This window comes from Arvicola amphibius, chromosome 7 (genome assembly GCF_903992535.2).
Source record: "Arvicola amphibius chromosome 7, mArvAmp1.2, whole genome shotgun sequence".
In the NCBI taxonomy this organism is placed as follows: domain Eukaryota; kingdom Metazoa; phylum Chordata; class Mammalia; order Rodentia; family Cricetidae; genus Arvicola; species Arvicola amphibius.
Window position 1 is genome coordinate 41617480 of NC_052053.1, and position 14359 is coordinate 41631838.

Below are 14359 nucleotides of genomic sequence, written 5' to 3' on the forward strand. Positions count from 1 at the left end.
GTGTGTGTGTGTGTGTGTGTGTGTGTGTGTGTGTGTGTGTGTGTGTGTTGAATATTCTGTAAATTTTGTTTCTCTAAATAGCCCTGACTAAACAATAAATATATGTCATTCGGGACTTTCTTTTCTGGTCCAGATAATTCAGTACTCTGTATGCCTCTTGTACAGTACATATGTATCTCTTTCTTTAGGTTTTGGAAATTTTTTTCTATGATTTTGTTAATAGTATTTTCTGTCTATCTGACCTGGGTTTATTTTCCTTCCTCTATACTTATTATTCATAGATTTGATCTTTGCATGGTTTCTATGATTTCCTGGATTTTTGTGCCTGAATTTTTCTCTTTTAAGAGTTAGCATTTTACTAGAGTGAGCTATCCATTTCCTCTACATTGTCTTTCAGACCTGATATTCAATTGGTTCGTGAAGCTTTCTCAGAAGCTTATTGCTTGATTCCATGAGCATTTTACTTTGAGTTTTATTTCAGTTTGGCTTTTCTTCAGCAATTCTATTTCTCGTGTTAAGTTCTATTTTCAGATCTTGAGCCATAATTTCCTTCAAATATTTGGGTTTTTATTGAGGCATTTACTCATAACTTCTTTAGGCTTCTTGAACATATTCACAACTCCTCTTTTGAAGTTCTTAAACTGTGCTTCAACTAAGTTGCTTTTCTAGGTAAATTTTTACAATAGGTGAGTGTCTTTTGGAGGAGACAAACTGATGTGGTTATTCTTTTTCATTTTTCCAATGATACCTAGGCATCTGGAGTTATGACATCTGTGGTGTTTCTTGTCATGAATATTTGACCTTATTCTTGGATGGTAGTATTCAAGTTTTGTTTGTTTGTTTGTTGTTGTTTGTTTGTTTTGGGGTTTTTTGTTGTTGTTTTTATTTTTTGCCAATGTAACCCCAATCTGAGAGCTTGTCGAACAGTAGAATTATGATTGTTTTTAAGTCTTGGAGCCATTCTGTTTCAGAGTTCAGACTCTACCTAGTCCTAGATCTGAAGTTCTGGTTGGATCTCTGGATTCACAGAATAAGCAATCTCAGGTCAGTGCAGTGGGTGGGGTGTGTGAGGTTATAAAGCAGGGGAATATGACTGACTCTGGATGTCTATTAAGTAGGCTCTGGAGGATTAGTAGCTGAGGCAGAACTACTGGTATCTTAGCTCTGGCTATAGATGGTATTGAATTCCAGGGGTGATGGGGAGATTGTTGGGTAACACTTTCTTCGGAGATAAAAACATTTCATCCTGCAAGGAAGCTCCCTGAGCAGGAAGATAAACAACTTGGGAAGTCCCTGAAGATTCAGTAGGTGCCTCAACAATAAAAGCTGAACATCCTTCCTCAGACTAAGAAGTCAAGCTACAAAAAAGACGGAGACCAGACTAGCTGTCTGAAAAAAGCAGAAACCAGCCAAGTAGCCTGCAAGAGGTTCAGACCGACTGAGGTACCTGGAAATGATGCTGTCCAACAAGTTGATCTGCCTGCAGGCTGCACAGTATGCTCCAGATTCTCAGCTTTCTGAACTGTCACCTATCCTGGAGTGGACTTTGGTAATGCTATTGTCTTTGAGTCATTCCTCATACTCTTGTAAGTAACCCCATTAAAACTCAATCATTCATAAAATTGGACTTTGATGGTATTCATACTTTGATCTGTCATGAGTTCCCTACTTTGTGTTAACGCAAGTGGGTGGAGGAAGGCTGGAAGGATGGACTGACTGTTGGCAGAGGCTGGTATAGAGTACTCTAGGAAGACAACAATGGAAGAGGAGAATGGTGGTACAGGTAGTCTACCTGATTCCCTGTCAAGTGTGGTCTAAGCCGCCTTCTTTTATTTAAGATAAATATTATTTATTATCACAAGTTGCATTAAAACATACAACTTTTATAAAAATAACTTTTATGGAAAAATAATGGATTATCTTAGGTAAATTGATGTTAAGAAAAGCCAGACAATTGATTATTCTCTTTCTTGATAAATTCTGTGACAGTTCAAAAGATGAAGGTACTACTATCAGGTCTTCTCAAAGTTTCCATGTCAGAAATTCTGTGGAAATGAAAGTCCCAGGATAAGTTGCTAAGCAAAATGTAAAGCTAAGCTTAGTTCTCTATAATAGGAAGAAACTTCAACTGATTGATTCTGACAAATTCTAAATGTATTTCAACTATACAAGTCACCTGCTGTTGGAGGGTGGCATGAATGATATGCATCATTGAACATGTCTTACTTACTCCTCCCCACTTCATTCTAATTTTAGATTCCAGGAGTAGAAATTGAACTAGAAAGTGGCCTGCAGTTGTCACAGTTTATCCTGTGGGGAATGGAAATTGTCTACTAGTGCAATGGTAACAACAGTCGAGCAGAGACAGTGCAGCAACCGTATTGTATCACTAGAAACAAGAAATCCCTCCTCACAAAGGAGGTACATTTTGTTGGCTAAAGACCATTACATTGTAAGTTCATCAAATAAGGCTTTGACTACCAATGACTTTCCTGCTCAGTGCATCTTACTAACATTCTGATATGCAAAGATGAAGTAGAAACACCAGTCTAAATCTGAGTTAATATCTACCGTGGGCTAGTTACTGCTTTAGCAGGTCACTACAGTGATTTGGTTGGTCATTTTTAAAAATGTGCTTGCCCTAGTTAGAGTTACTATTTCTGAGAAGAGACATCATGACCACAGCAACTCTTATAAAGGAGAGCTTTCAAGTGGGGCTGGCTTACAGTTTCAGAGGTTTAGTTCATTGTCATCATGGCCGAAACACGGTGGCACACAGGCAGATGTGGTGCTGGAGAAGTAGCTCAGAGTTCTACATCTAGATCAGCAGGCACCAGGAAGAGAGAGAAAGACACTGGGCCTGACTCTTATAAGAATTTGAAACTTGAGAGCTTCAGCAGGTCACACCTACTCCAACAAGGCCATACCTCCTATTGAGTGCCACTCCTTTGTGACCAAGCATTCAAATCTATGGGTGATGAGGGATTCCATTGTGTATGCTATGAATATGTTTCATTACCGTTGGTTATTAAAGAAGCTCTTTCAGCCAATGGCTTAGTAGAGTAAATCCAGGTTGGAAATCTGAACATAGATAGAGAGAGAAAGTAGGCAGAGTCAGAGAGATGCCATGTAGCTGCTAAAGTAGAAAGACACCCACCAGAACCTTACTGGTAGGCCATAGCCTCATGGTGATACAGAGATTAATAGAAAATGGTTAATTAAAGATGTAAGAACTAGCTAGATATATGCTTAAGTTATTGGCCAAACAATGTTGTAATTAATATAGTTTCTATGTGATTATTCAGGGCTAAGCAGCTGGGAAATAAACAAGTAGTCTCTACCTACAAAATGGCATGCTAACGTGGGCCAGCTACATCCACGTAAAAACCTGAGAGAGCTTGGGAAAAGATTCTAGACACACACACACAAATAAAAACCACAGAGCTAAGTATGGCTTCATGGTAGCAACATTTTCTTGGGTGGGCTCTGTTTGCCAGAAGCAAGCAGAGGCACGATTCCTTTAAGAGAAGGCTTCCTGACTCAGCAGTAGCAGCAAAAACTGTGCAGCTCTTTTAAGAAGGCTTCCTGGGCCGGGCGGTGGTGGCGCACGCCTTTAATCCCAGCACTCGGGAGGCAGAGGCAGGCGGATCTCTGTGAGTTTGAGACCAGCCTGGTCTATAAGAGCTAGTTCCAGGACAGGCTCCAAAGCCACAGAGAAACCCTGTCTCAAAAAACCAAAAAAAAAAAAAAAGAAGAAGAAGGCTTCCTGGTTTGTGCTAGTTTCAGGAACAGCTCTGGCTCTTTCAGGAGGCAATTAAATGGGGTTTGTAGGTAGTGTGCTGCAAGTTACTTAGTGACAGCATGGGTCATCTGCTTCCTATAGTTGAGGTGGTGAGCATGGCTCTCATCCGGCAGTCCCAGAGTTGGCAATAAGGGTAAATTTACCATATTGAAAGACTGAGAGAGGTGGAGCCAGCATTCAGGGCCAAGGCAACCAAGCTGCTTACCATTTTAAAATAGTTCCTGGACAAAAAATGGTTGCAGATATGCAATAAAGACAGATTCAGACAGAAATAAACCTCTGAACAGGTCACAGTGTATTCAAAAAAAATGTACATAGGCTTGAGAGAGAAAAGAAAAGGTATAGACAGTTAAAAAATAAATAGTTTTAAAAAATGAAACAAAGTTTTAAAGAGACAGAGTACAGAGAGTCATAGATTAAAGGAGTAAAGAAAAATAAACCATGTCTAGATTATGTATATTATTGTGTTTTCTTTGAATTTTTTTGACTGTGAATGAGCTAACTACAGAGAGATATTTCACTGTACAGGCTGCCAAGCCAGTACATATTTTAAAGGTATATTGACTTCAAAATTTGCTTTGGAAAAGAGGTTTTACTGTTGTTTCCACAGAGGATAGAAAGCTGTGGATTCCTTACTAGCTAATATGGTTTGATCAAACATGACTCCTTGAAGAAATGGCCCAGATAGTCCAACATCCATGACAGCTTCAGGACTGCTGGCTGAGATGTACCTATCATATAAGATACTCCATAAAAGCACCCCCAATCAACAGGAAGTAGTATAGAGAACAATGCCCAAATTCCTAAATGATTGTTTATAAATGTTTGTTTACATTTAAAGGGGGATATGCTATAGAGATGAATACTTTACATTGGTATGGATCATATTGATCTGCCTGATCGTCTGCAGTATGAACTGGACATGCAGGACCCACAGAAAAATGACTTCTGAACTTGCCTAAAGAAAGTGAGACAGTCCTACAGGGATCCTGCTCCATGAAAGAGTCTGCCAGACATTCTGCAGGACACAGAATAAAATGACTGACAAACTGCCAATTCAGGCAAGCAGTCTTCCCAATTTCCTGCTTCATGGAAAAGTCTTCTGGATACTATGGGCCTATAGACTGAAGATGAATGCCCCAATATTACAAAAGAACTCTGTGCCTGTCCAAGCAATGAGATGTCTCTATCAATTCTAGAGATTTGAAAGTTGCTGACAATGAACTTCCTGATTACTTAGGTAGTATTATATCCTACTGAAGTCTTTGATGGAGCTGAAGGATAGATATAATTTTCATTAGTTATGATAAAATATAAATTAGATATAAAACTTTAAACTCACAAAGATAGGATAGACGATAGAGTATTTTCCTTAATTTGCCAAATGTAAAGGGACTAAATACTGTAAATATAATTCTTGTTTAATAACTTTTGTTACATGTAATTTTACTATATTAAAGTTAAAACCTCCCTTTTTATTTAGAAAGAAAAGGGAATATGATGTGGGATTCCCCTTTGCATGCTATGAATATGTTTTATTACCATTGGTTATTAAAGAAGCTTTTTTGGCCAATGACCTTGTAAAGTTGTGGGGGGTTGAACAGAGATATAGAGAGAAAGAAAGCAGAGTCAAGGAGACGTCATGTAGTTGATTAAGGAGAAAGATGCCAGCCATCAGCCAGAACCTTACCAGTAGGCCACAGCCTCATGGTAATTCAGGTTAATAGAAATGGGTTAATTTAAAATAGAAGAGCTAGCTAGAAAGACACCTAAGCTATTGGCCAAACAGTGTTGTAATTACTATAGTTTCTGTGTTCAGGTCTGAGTAATTGGGAAAGGAATGAGCAGTCTCCACCTACATATGAGCCTATGAAGGCTATTCCTATTTAAACTATCATAGTACCTTTAGTTGAGCTAGATACTCTTCTGCTCTGTGTAATATACATAGTGTTTTAGAGTACTTAAAGAGTTAATCACCTGCTTTTTTTCCCCTATATTATACCTACACTGAGTCTGTCTTCCACAGATCACCAGCTCCCAATTAAACTTCGATAACATCAGGCAAGGCAGAGTATCTTCCCTACTTCCTTAAAGCATTAACTCTTGAAGTGTTTACTTGGTTTTTGTTTGATTGGTTTTGGTGCTAAAATCAAAACTTTCAACTTCATTGTCTCATAAAGGTACGATATTGTATGAAAACAATTTTTTCAATAAAAAAGAAAAAATGAAGTGTTTAATTTATTCATACTCAAAAAGATGCTGTTTAGTGAGTGTACTTGGCAGGGACTTTCGGGATTTATATTAAATGTTAAAAGAAAATATGGATCTATGTAAATAAACATCTTTAAAACCAAGAGTTCAAGTCAGGTGTGACTGACTACCAGCCAGGGAGTAACCTGGCACACAGGAGTACAACAGTTAGAAAGGGACCACAGTGGTTGGAGAAATGGCTCAAAGGTTAACACACATACTGTCCTTGTGCAAGACTGGAATTGAATTCTGGCATCTTTATATACTTGCCCTCACATCTCTGCACACTCTTAATAGTCAAAATAAATCCTAAAAAAAGAAAAACATAATTTAGGGAGGTACCTACTGAACCAAAGTTTACACAGGCAAACACACACAGATAGATAAATAGGTAGATAGGTAGGTAGATAGATAGATAGAAAGATAGATAGATAGATAGATAGATAGATAGATAGATAGATAGATAGATAGATAGATAGATGATAGTAGATAGATAGATGGTGGTGGATGGATAAATAGTAGATAGATAGATAGACAGACAGACAGACAGACAGACAGACAGACAGATAGATAGATAGATAGATAGATAGAGAGATAGTAGATAGATGTGGGTAGATGATAGGTAGGTAGATAGATAGATAGATAGATAGATAGATAGATAGATAGATAGATAGATAGATAGAGCTTGAGTTCTTGGTTTTGTTGCAACAATGGAGACCTTAACTAAGATACTGACCTAATCTTAACTATTTCTTCCTGTCTATTGCTTTCAGCTTTTATTTGTTCTTATTTTTAGTACCTAATAGACATAATTAGAATATTTATTGGCGATCATTCCTAATTTCTAGTATACACACTTAGAGCTATAACTTTTCTGTTTAAGCCTGCATTCATTTTCCCCCATGGGTTTTGATATGTTGTATTTTCACTCGAAGTATTAGGAATTTTTATTTCCTTCAATGAATAAAATTCAGTAGTATATTTTTCATCTCTATGTTCTTTTATTATCTTAGTTTTTCTAGTCATTGATTTCTAGCTGTTTTTAATATTTATGATAATATAAAATACATAGAGTTGTTCAATTTTTGTATATTTATTGAGATTTTCTTTGTGCCTCAGTATGAATCTATTTTAGAAAAAGTTCCATAGGCTCCTGTGAAGAGTATATATTCTGTAGTATTTGGACAGAATGTTCTGTAAATGCCTGCTAAACCCATTTAATCTATGATGTCATCTAATTACATTCTTTCTCTGTTTAATTTTCATCTAGATTACCTGTCATTGTAGGATAAAAGTGGAGTATTGAAATCACCAACTTTCACCTTGTTGAAATTAATATGTAGCTTCATACCTAGTGGTATTTGTTTTAAGAACATAGTCTGGCCTCAGAGCCACCACACACAGAGAAGATCTGGGGGACCCACAGTCCTGACACTAATGCTCCCCCAATCAAGTCATCCTCTCAGTTCACCTCCATTCCTTTGCAGTTCACTCCTTATCCCAGACCAACCCCTCATCAGGGACACATAGACATCGTACATGGAGGGAACAAAGACTACCGCATTATTCTCCCTTTCCTCCTTACAGTAGCCTAGTTTTGCTGTTGCCAGTCTCAACTTCCTCTCTTATTTCATCTCTATTTCTTTGGGAGTCACTGGTACCCCCAGACTCTTCCAACCAGAGACTCTACAGCTACAAGTGGTGTAGACCCAGGTAGGCTACCTAAAATATCCCTCCCTTCCTCCATTCTGGTCTCAGTAGGGTTCCTGCAATCTGCCTCAGTCACCAATTCCAGCCCAGTGCCATTGCTTTGACACTCATCATCTACCCCAGCCCACTCCAGTTCCCATCATATCAGATCTCCAGGTCTTACTCAGATCATACAGCCTATGCCCACATCCAGGTCAGTGAATTCACTGAAACCTAGTTCTGTTGTACTCATCCAGTGCTGTCTCTGTAAACACCATGGTTATCAGATTGTTGATCCATGTGGGGCAAAAAGGAAGTCTGGTTCAATATTAGTCATGCCCTGACCATACGGATAGTGCAAAAGTCACCAGGTATTAACCATATTCATTCCAAGTCTTCTGGGTGGAAAATAGGTTATACATCTCTTACTCCGTAGCCAGTGCTGGTTCAAACCTCTAGAGTCTGATACTGGACAGTTTATTTGAGATATAATTAAGTACAACAGATCAAAAGGTTTCCAGGTGACAATTAACTTAATCCTGTATAACAATAAAGCTTAAGGCATGACTGCATTGGAAATCTTTATGAAGGTCATATGACCTCTTTCAAAAATATGGGTTCTATAGGTTGACTACATGTGACCTCTTAAAGGTCGAGGTGAGGTTCTAGTGTGGTTTAAGTCATACAGATAGCACAAAGGTTGTCAGGCTATTAACCACCTCCACACCCATTTGTAAAGTATATGTGACATCTCCCATAAAGATGGGTTCTATTGACTGAGAAAAAGTGCTCAAGATAAGAGTCTAGAAAGGATGGCTGAAAGAACATTGTCTGAGGGAGCTAGTCATGGGCTGGCCACACAGACAGTGCACAGGTCACCAGGTTATTAACCCTATCCACTCCAAGTCTTCTGGGTGGAAAATAGGCTATACATCTCTTACTTTGTCGAGACAACACTTCATGGTTAACATTCCTAGCTTTTCTAGTACTCATCTGTGAACACAAGGACCCTCCCAAAGTACAGATATAGCCAATCACACATTCCCATTGCAGCCCCAATATAAACCTCCACTGCACTATTCCCACTCCTAGACATGGCTCATCTCACACCCTATGTGCCAGCCTAGCCTGTTCCTCCCTCCTAACCTGAGCCACTACCACCACATCAAACCTCCATGCCTAGCCCTGATCACACAGACTGTGCCTTGGTTTCGTCCAGGGAGTTCCCTGAGCCCAAACCTGCCCTCACTCTCTTCATTTACAGACCTACTGCTAATTACACATCCTGTACACAGATCCAGTTTGGTGAGCCCTTGGAGTTCATGATTTCCAACTGCCAGGCCTGGCCAAGGTCACACATTTGTGCAAGATCCACCCTGGTGAGTCCCTGGAAGCCCTACAAATGGTTCCATCACCAACCGTCTCACCTTCCCCAACAGCCTGTGCTCTGGACTCCCCTGAGTCAGTCTAAACTCTTATGTCAGATATGCACTTGATAAAAGCCGTCCACAGGCCCTAGCTGAAGAGTTTGGTTTTCATTGGGTTTAAGATTATAAATATGGTTAGGGATAGGCTTATAGTTACAACCCAGTGTTAGGTTAATGATTAATGCTAGGGTTAGTTAGTGATATGGTTTGGGTTGTGGTTACAGTTAGTTGTTGGTTTAGGGTGTTTAGTGCTAGGATAAGGATTATGGTTAGAGCTAAACTTACAAATCAAGGTTTATATGGGTTAATTTTAGTAAGTTTTCAGTTATGGTAATGGTTATCACTGTGGTTGGGCTTGAGCTTCAGTTTAAGGATAAAGCTCAGTGTTGCGTTGGGTTAAAGGGCATAGTTAGTTAGAAATTGTTTTATGGTTGGTGTTAGAGGAAAGATTTGAGTTCTGATTAGTGTTGTGGTTAGGGACACTTTGTGTTAGAGTTGTGTTAGAGTTAGACATAGGATTAGATTTAGTGCTAGGGACAGCACTGGTGGTATTTCTAAGGTTAGTGTCAGAGTTGGAAGTATGTTTAGGATTAAGGTTAGGGTTAGGTTTGTCGTCTGGGCTAGTGTTAGTCCTGAGGTAAGGGCTAGAGTTCTGTTTAAGTGTAGTATAACCATTGGTGTCAGAACCTGGATTGGGATTCTAAAGTTAGGTAAGAGCTTGGTATAAAGTTAATACTAGGGTTACAGTTAGTGTTAAAACTAGGGTTAGGGGAACTTTGTACCTAGCTTTCAGATTCTGCATGAAAGTAGAATAGTGAGTTCACTAAGGTGAAGAAGAGACTCAAGGCTAATATTTGAGCAAGGCTTAAGTTTAGAAGAGTGAGGGTTTGAGCTAGTATTCATAAGTCTAGACTTAGAGCTAAACTTAGAGCTAGATTTAGGGTTAAGACTGGGTAGGGTTAGAGCCACTGCTTGTGTTAAATGGAGAGCTTTGTTTAATATAAGGAATAAGGTTATGGGTAGAGTTATGGTTGCTTAGGTTATGTTTATGGTTAGTTCTATGAGTAGCATAATTATTGGTGCTAGGTCTAGGGTTGTTGCTGTGATTAAAATTTTAGTTGCAGTTAGTTGTAGGTTTAGGAAAAGATTAAGGTTATAGTTCTAGAGTATGGTTAGATCTAAGCTCACAAATAGGGATATAAGACAGGTAAACTTAGAGTTGAGGTTATGGTTAGGGTCAGACCTAGGATTAGACTTAGGACAGGTATTTAGTAGTATAATATCAAGCAATAGATAATAGTGCATGAAATTATTTATGGTTATTGTGGTGCTTTGAATGCTTGGCCCATAGGATGTGGCACTATTGAAAGGTATGGCCTTGCTGGAGTAGATATTGTCTTGTTGCAGGAAGCATGTCACTGTGGAGGAGGGTTTTGAGTTCCTATGTGCTCAAGCAATGTGCTGTGCAGCACACAGTCCCTTCTTCGTCCTGCAGATGGAGATGTAGAACTCTCAGTTTCTCTAGCACCATGACTGCATGCATACTGCCATGTTTCTAGACATGAGGATAATGAACTAAACCTCTGGAACTGTAAACCAGCCTCCAGTAAATGTTTTCCTTTATAGGAGTTGCTGTGGTCATGGTGTCTCTTCACAGCAACAGAAACCCTAACTAAGATAAAAAGTTGGTGCCAGATATTGCTATGATAGGCCTGAACATGTTTTTGTTTGGAGGAATGTGGATCTTGGGACTTTAGGTTAGAAAAACAGTTTAATGATTGAAGTGGGGCTTAATGAATCATCCTAGTAGGAATGCAAAAGACAGGGGTACTGAGGGCCTGAGCTGTGGGGGCTTGGCTCCAGAGCTTTCAGCAGAGAGGAATTTTAGTATGTGGGCTAGAGACTGTTCTTGTGGTATTTTGACAAAGAATATGGCTGCATTTTTGCCCTTGTCCAAAAAGTCTATTGGAGACTAAAGTAACAGTTTTGTATAAATTCCATTGTCAGAGGAAATCTCAAAACACCTAGTATTGACTCTGTCATGTGGGTCTTCACTCTTAGGAAGATTTATAATGAAAATGTACAAGCTGAGCATGGAGGGAAAATGTACAGATTGGGGAGAATAGAAGAATCGGGACATGGAATGGGCTAAATCCTGTATTCAAGGAACTAAACAGATTAAGAAATGGAGTAAAGGGAGTGGTGACCTCAAGGCAAGACCCCACCCAGCTAAGCTTCCAACCTGTGAAAGGGAATTAAAGAACAGTTTGGGTGACACAGACCTTTGATCCCAGCACTCAGAAGGCAGAGCCTGGAGGATCAGCCTGAAAGTCAGCCTAGTTCTCAGATCAAATTGCAGAACGGTAAAACTTAGGCCGTGAAGAAAAACATGGAAACAGAAAGTTGGTGAAGATGTGTTTGAATGAGGGGGCCATGTTCCAGCCTCAGCAAGCAGCAGAGCTTGGCAGCTTCAGCCTAGTGTTCTGGCTTTAGAATCAAGAGTAGTAGAATTTCCCTCTTTTATGAGGCTGAGGCCCAGAATGTGGTAGGAGTTTCCCTTCTTGGAGGCTGTGGTGCTTTAAAAGGAAATGGCTCCCATAGCAAGTGGCACTATTAGGAGGTGTGGCTCTGCTGAACTAGGTGTGGCCTTATTGGAGGAACTGTGTCACTATGGGGGTGGGTTTTAAGGTCTCCTATTCTCAGGCTATGCCCAGTGACACAGTTCACTTCCTGTTACCTGCAGATCAATTTGTAGGACTCTCAGCTCCTTCTCCAGCACTTTGTCTGCCTGCATGCTGCCATGCATTAATGTTATGTTAATGGATTAAACCTCGTAATCTATGAGCTAGCCCCAGTTAAATGCTTTCCTTTATAAGAGTAATTGTGGCCATGGTGTCTCTTCACAGCAGCAGAAATCCTAAGACAGAGGCCTAAAAAGGTCATCACTTGAAGCTGTGAAGATGAAGCCTGGGTTGATTGCCTTAGAGACCCCAAGAATTTGGAGATACCAGAGTCATTGGATAGCTGCCAAGGAAACCTGCAAACAGGGAGTGGAATCAGTTTAAGAGAAAGAAGTGTGTTGCAGTCAACAAAGCTAAAAGAAGTTGGAAATCTGAAGAGCGCTTCAACATCAGACATAGAGATGCAGAATTGGGATTTGTTCATATGGTTTTCAGTCTTGCTCTGGTCTCACATTTCCTCACTATCCTCCCTGCCCTCTGTTTTGGAATGGTAATATATATCCTGCTGACTGCTATTGTCAAAGGAAAAGTCTTCCATGTTCACAGCGATAGAAACCCTAACTAAGTGCTAGGGTTAGAATTAGCTCTACATTTCAGGTTGATTTTTTTTTAACCTATACCTACTTTTTGAAGTGTTTGCCTTCTTTTCATGATAGTTCTAGAGTTTCTGGTTATGCATTAAAGCCTTCAATTTATTTGTTTTTATGCAAACTGGGAGGTAAGGATCTAGCTTCATTTCGCTACATGTGGATTTCAAATCTTTCCAGTAACATTTGTTGAAGATGCTCTTTGCTTCAATACATGTGTATGTTTTTCTTTGTCAGAAATCAGGCATTGGTATCTGTCTAGGTTTGGGTCTGGTACTGTATTTCTTTCTTTTCAATTACATTGATCTTTAAGTCCAAACAGTGGGTTGATCTGAGCATTTCTCATGAACAATTTCATGTGCATTTTCCCATAAGTTTTTTTTTTTTTTGTGAAGCCCATTCTATCTTCAGCGTTTAGAGGGATTTGTATCACTTTGCTATAATTAAACTTCTCATCTTTGACCACTTTAAAGACACTATTCAATGATATTTCATCTACCTGCAAAGACTCTCATTTATTTCCACACGTGCGTCCACTCCTAGTGGTAACTGGCGGGCATACAACCAATGTCTGTTCCTGGCTATCTTGAAACTCACACCAGGGCACAGGACAGGGTATTGCTGGCTGCTATTGTCAAAGGAAAAGTCTTCTATGTCCAGTGTCATCAGGCTAAGAAACATGCAGTACAGAGACTCCCCGAACCTGGAAGCGGGCCTTCCTCTGAAAGCGATCCTCCGCTGCCCTCTGCTGGCAAAGATCCACATCACAGGCACTGCCAAAAGATGGCTGTTCTGAGGCAATCAGTAACAAAGCAAGGAGCAGAGCAGTGTCCATAGGGCGCTGTCATTTGTGGAGAAAGGCTGGGATGGATTTTTGTAGTTGCAGCTCTGCTTGGGTCTGTTAAATAGTGGCGGGAGGTGCTAGAAATAACGAAATGATCCATGAAGCAGGGAAGGGTGCAGGGAAAGGCATGGCAAACAAAGGGTGATTTCCAGCACATAAGTTTTCCGAGTTTCGAATTTAGAATTAGCAATTCCAGGGAGCACAACACATAAATAAAATTATAATTAGAATTTAGAATTAAACACAGACATAAATACCCAAGCCTTCTGTTACATGTAACACTATCAGCCCGAAGCCACTTCTCCACATGGAGAAAGCAACTCTGTGCCAGAGTCAGTGAGGCACTGTGTGTGCAGATGGCAGCACGTTTGGAGAACAAGACCACACAACACTTGCGGGCACTTGTACCCATGCATGCACGTACTCTCACACTCACACATACACAGAGGAATAATAAATTTCAAAAATAAAAATACATGCAGTCCTGTTCAGTATTCCTCAGCAAATGCTTTTGCTTTCAATTGCTTTCAGTTTTTCTACACTCCATATATAGCTGATGATCAATCAGCTGGAAGTTTTTACTCAGTGTTGATGAGAGGCTTTTTCTCTTGTTTATTTTGTTATTTATTTACATTATTTCTTCAATTTCCTATCCTTCCCTTCCCTCCCCTCACATCCTTTCAGAGCCTCTCGCTTTCACTACCCACAACAATAAACCTCCCCAAAACCAATTAAACAAAACCACATCCCCCCCAAAAAAACACCCACCAAACTGTAAACAAATAAAAGCATACAAAAACTTGTGGAGTTCATTATATGTCAGTCAATTACTCCTAAACATGCAGCCGGTCCTGAGTGATTGCCATGCACGATGTTGACTCTATTAGAGAAAACTGATTTTCCCTCTCCCAACAGGTCTAAATGACAAATCTGTTGTCAAACCTTAACCTAGTGGCTTTATTTTCATCCACTCGTGATGGAGGAGTGTCTATGTGTTACTTTCATTATTAATAAAGATA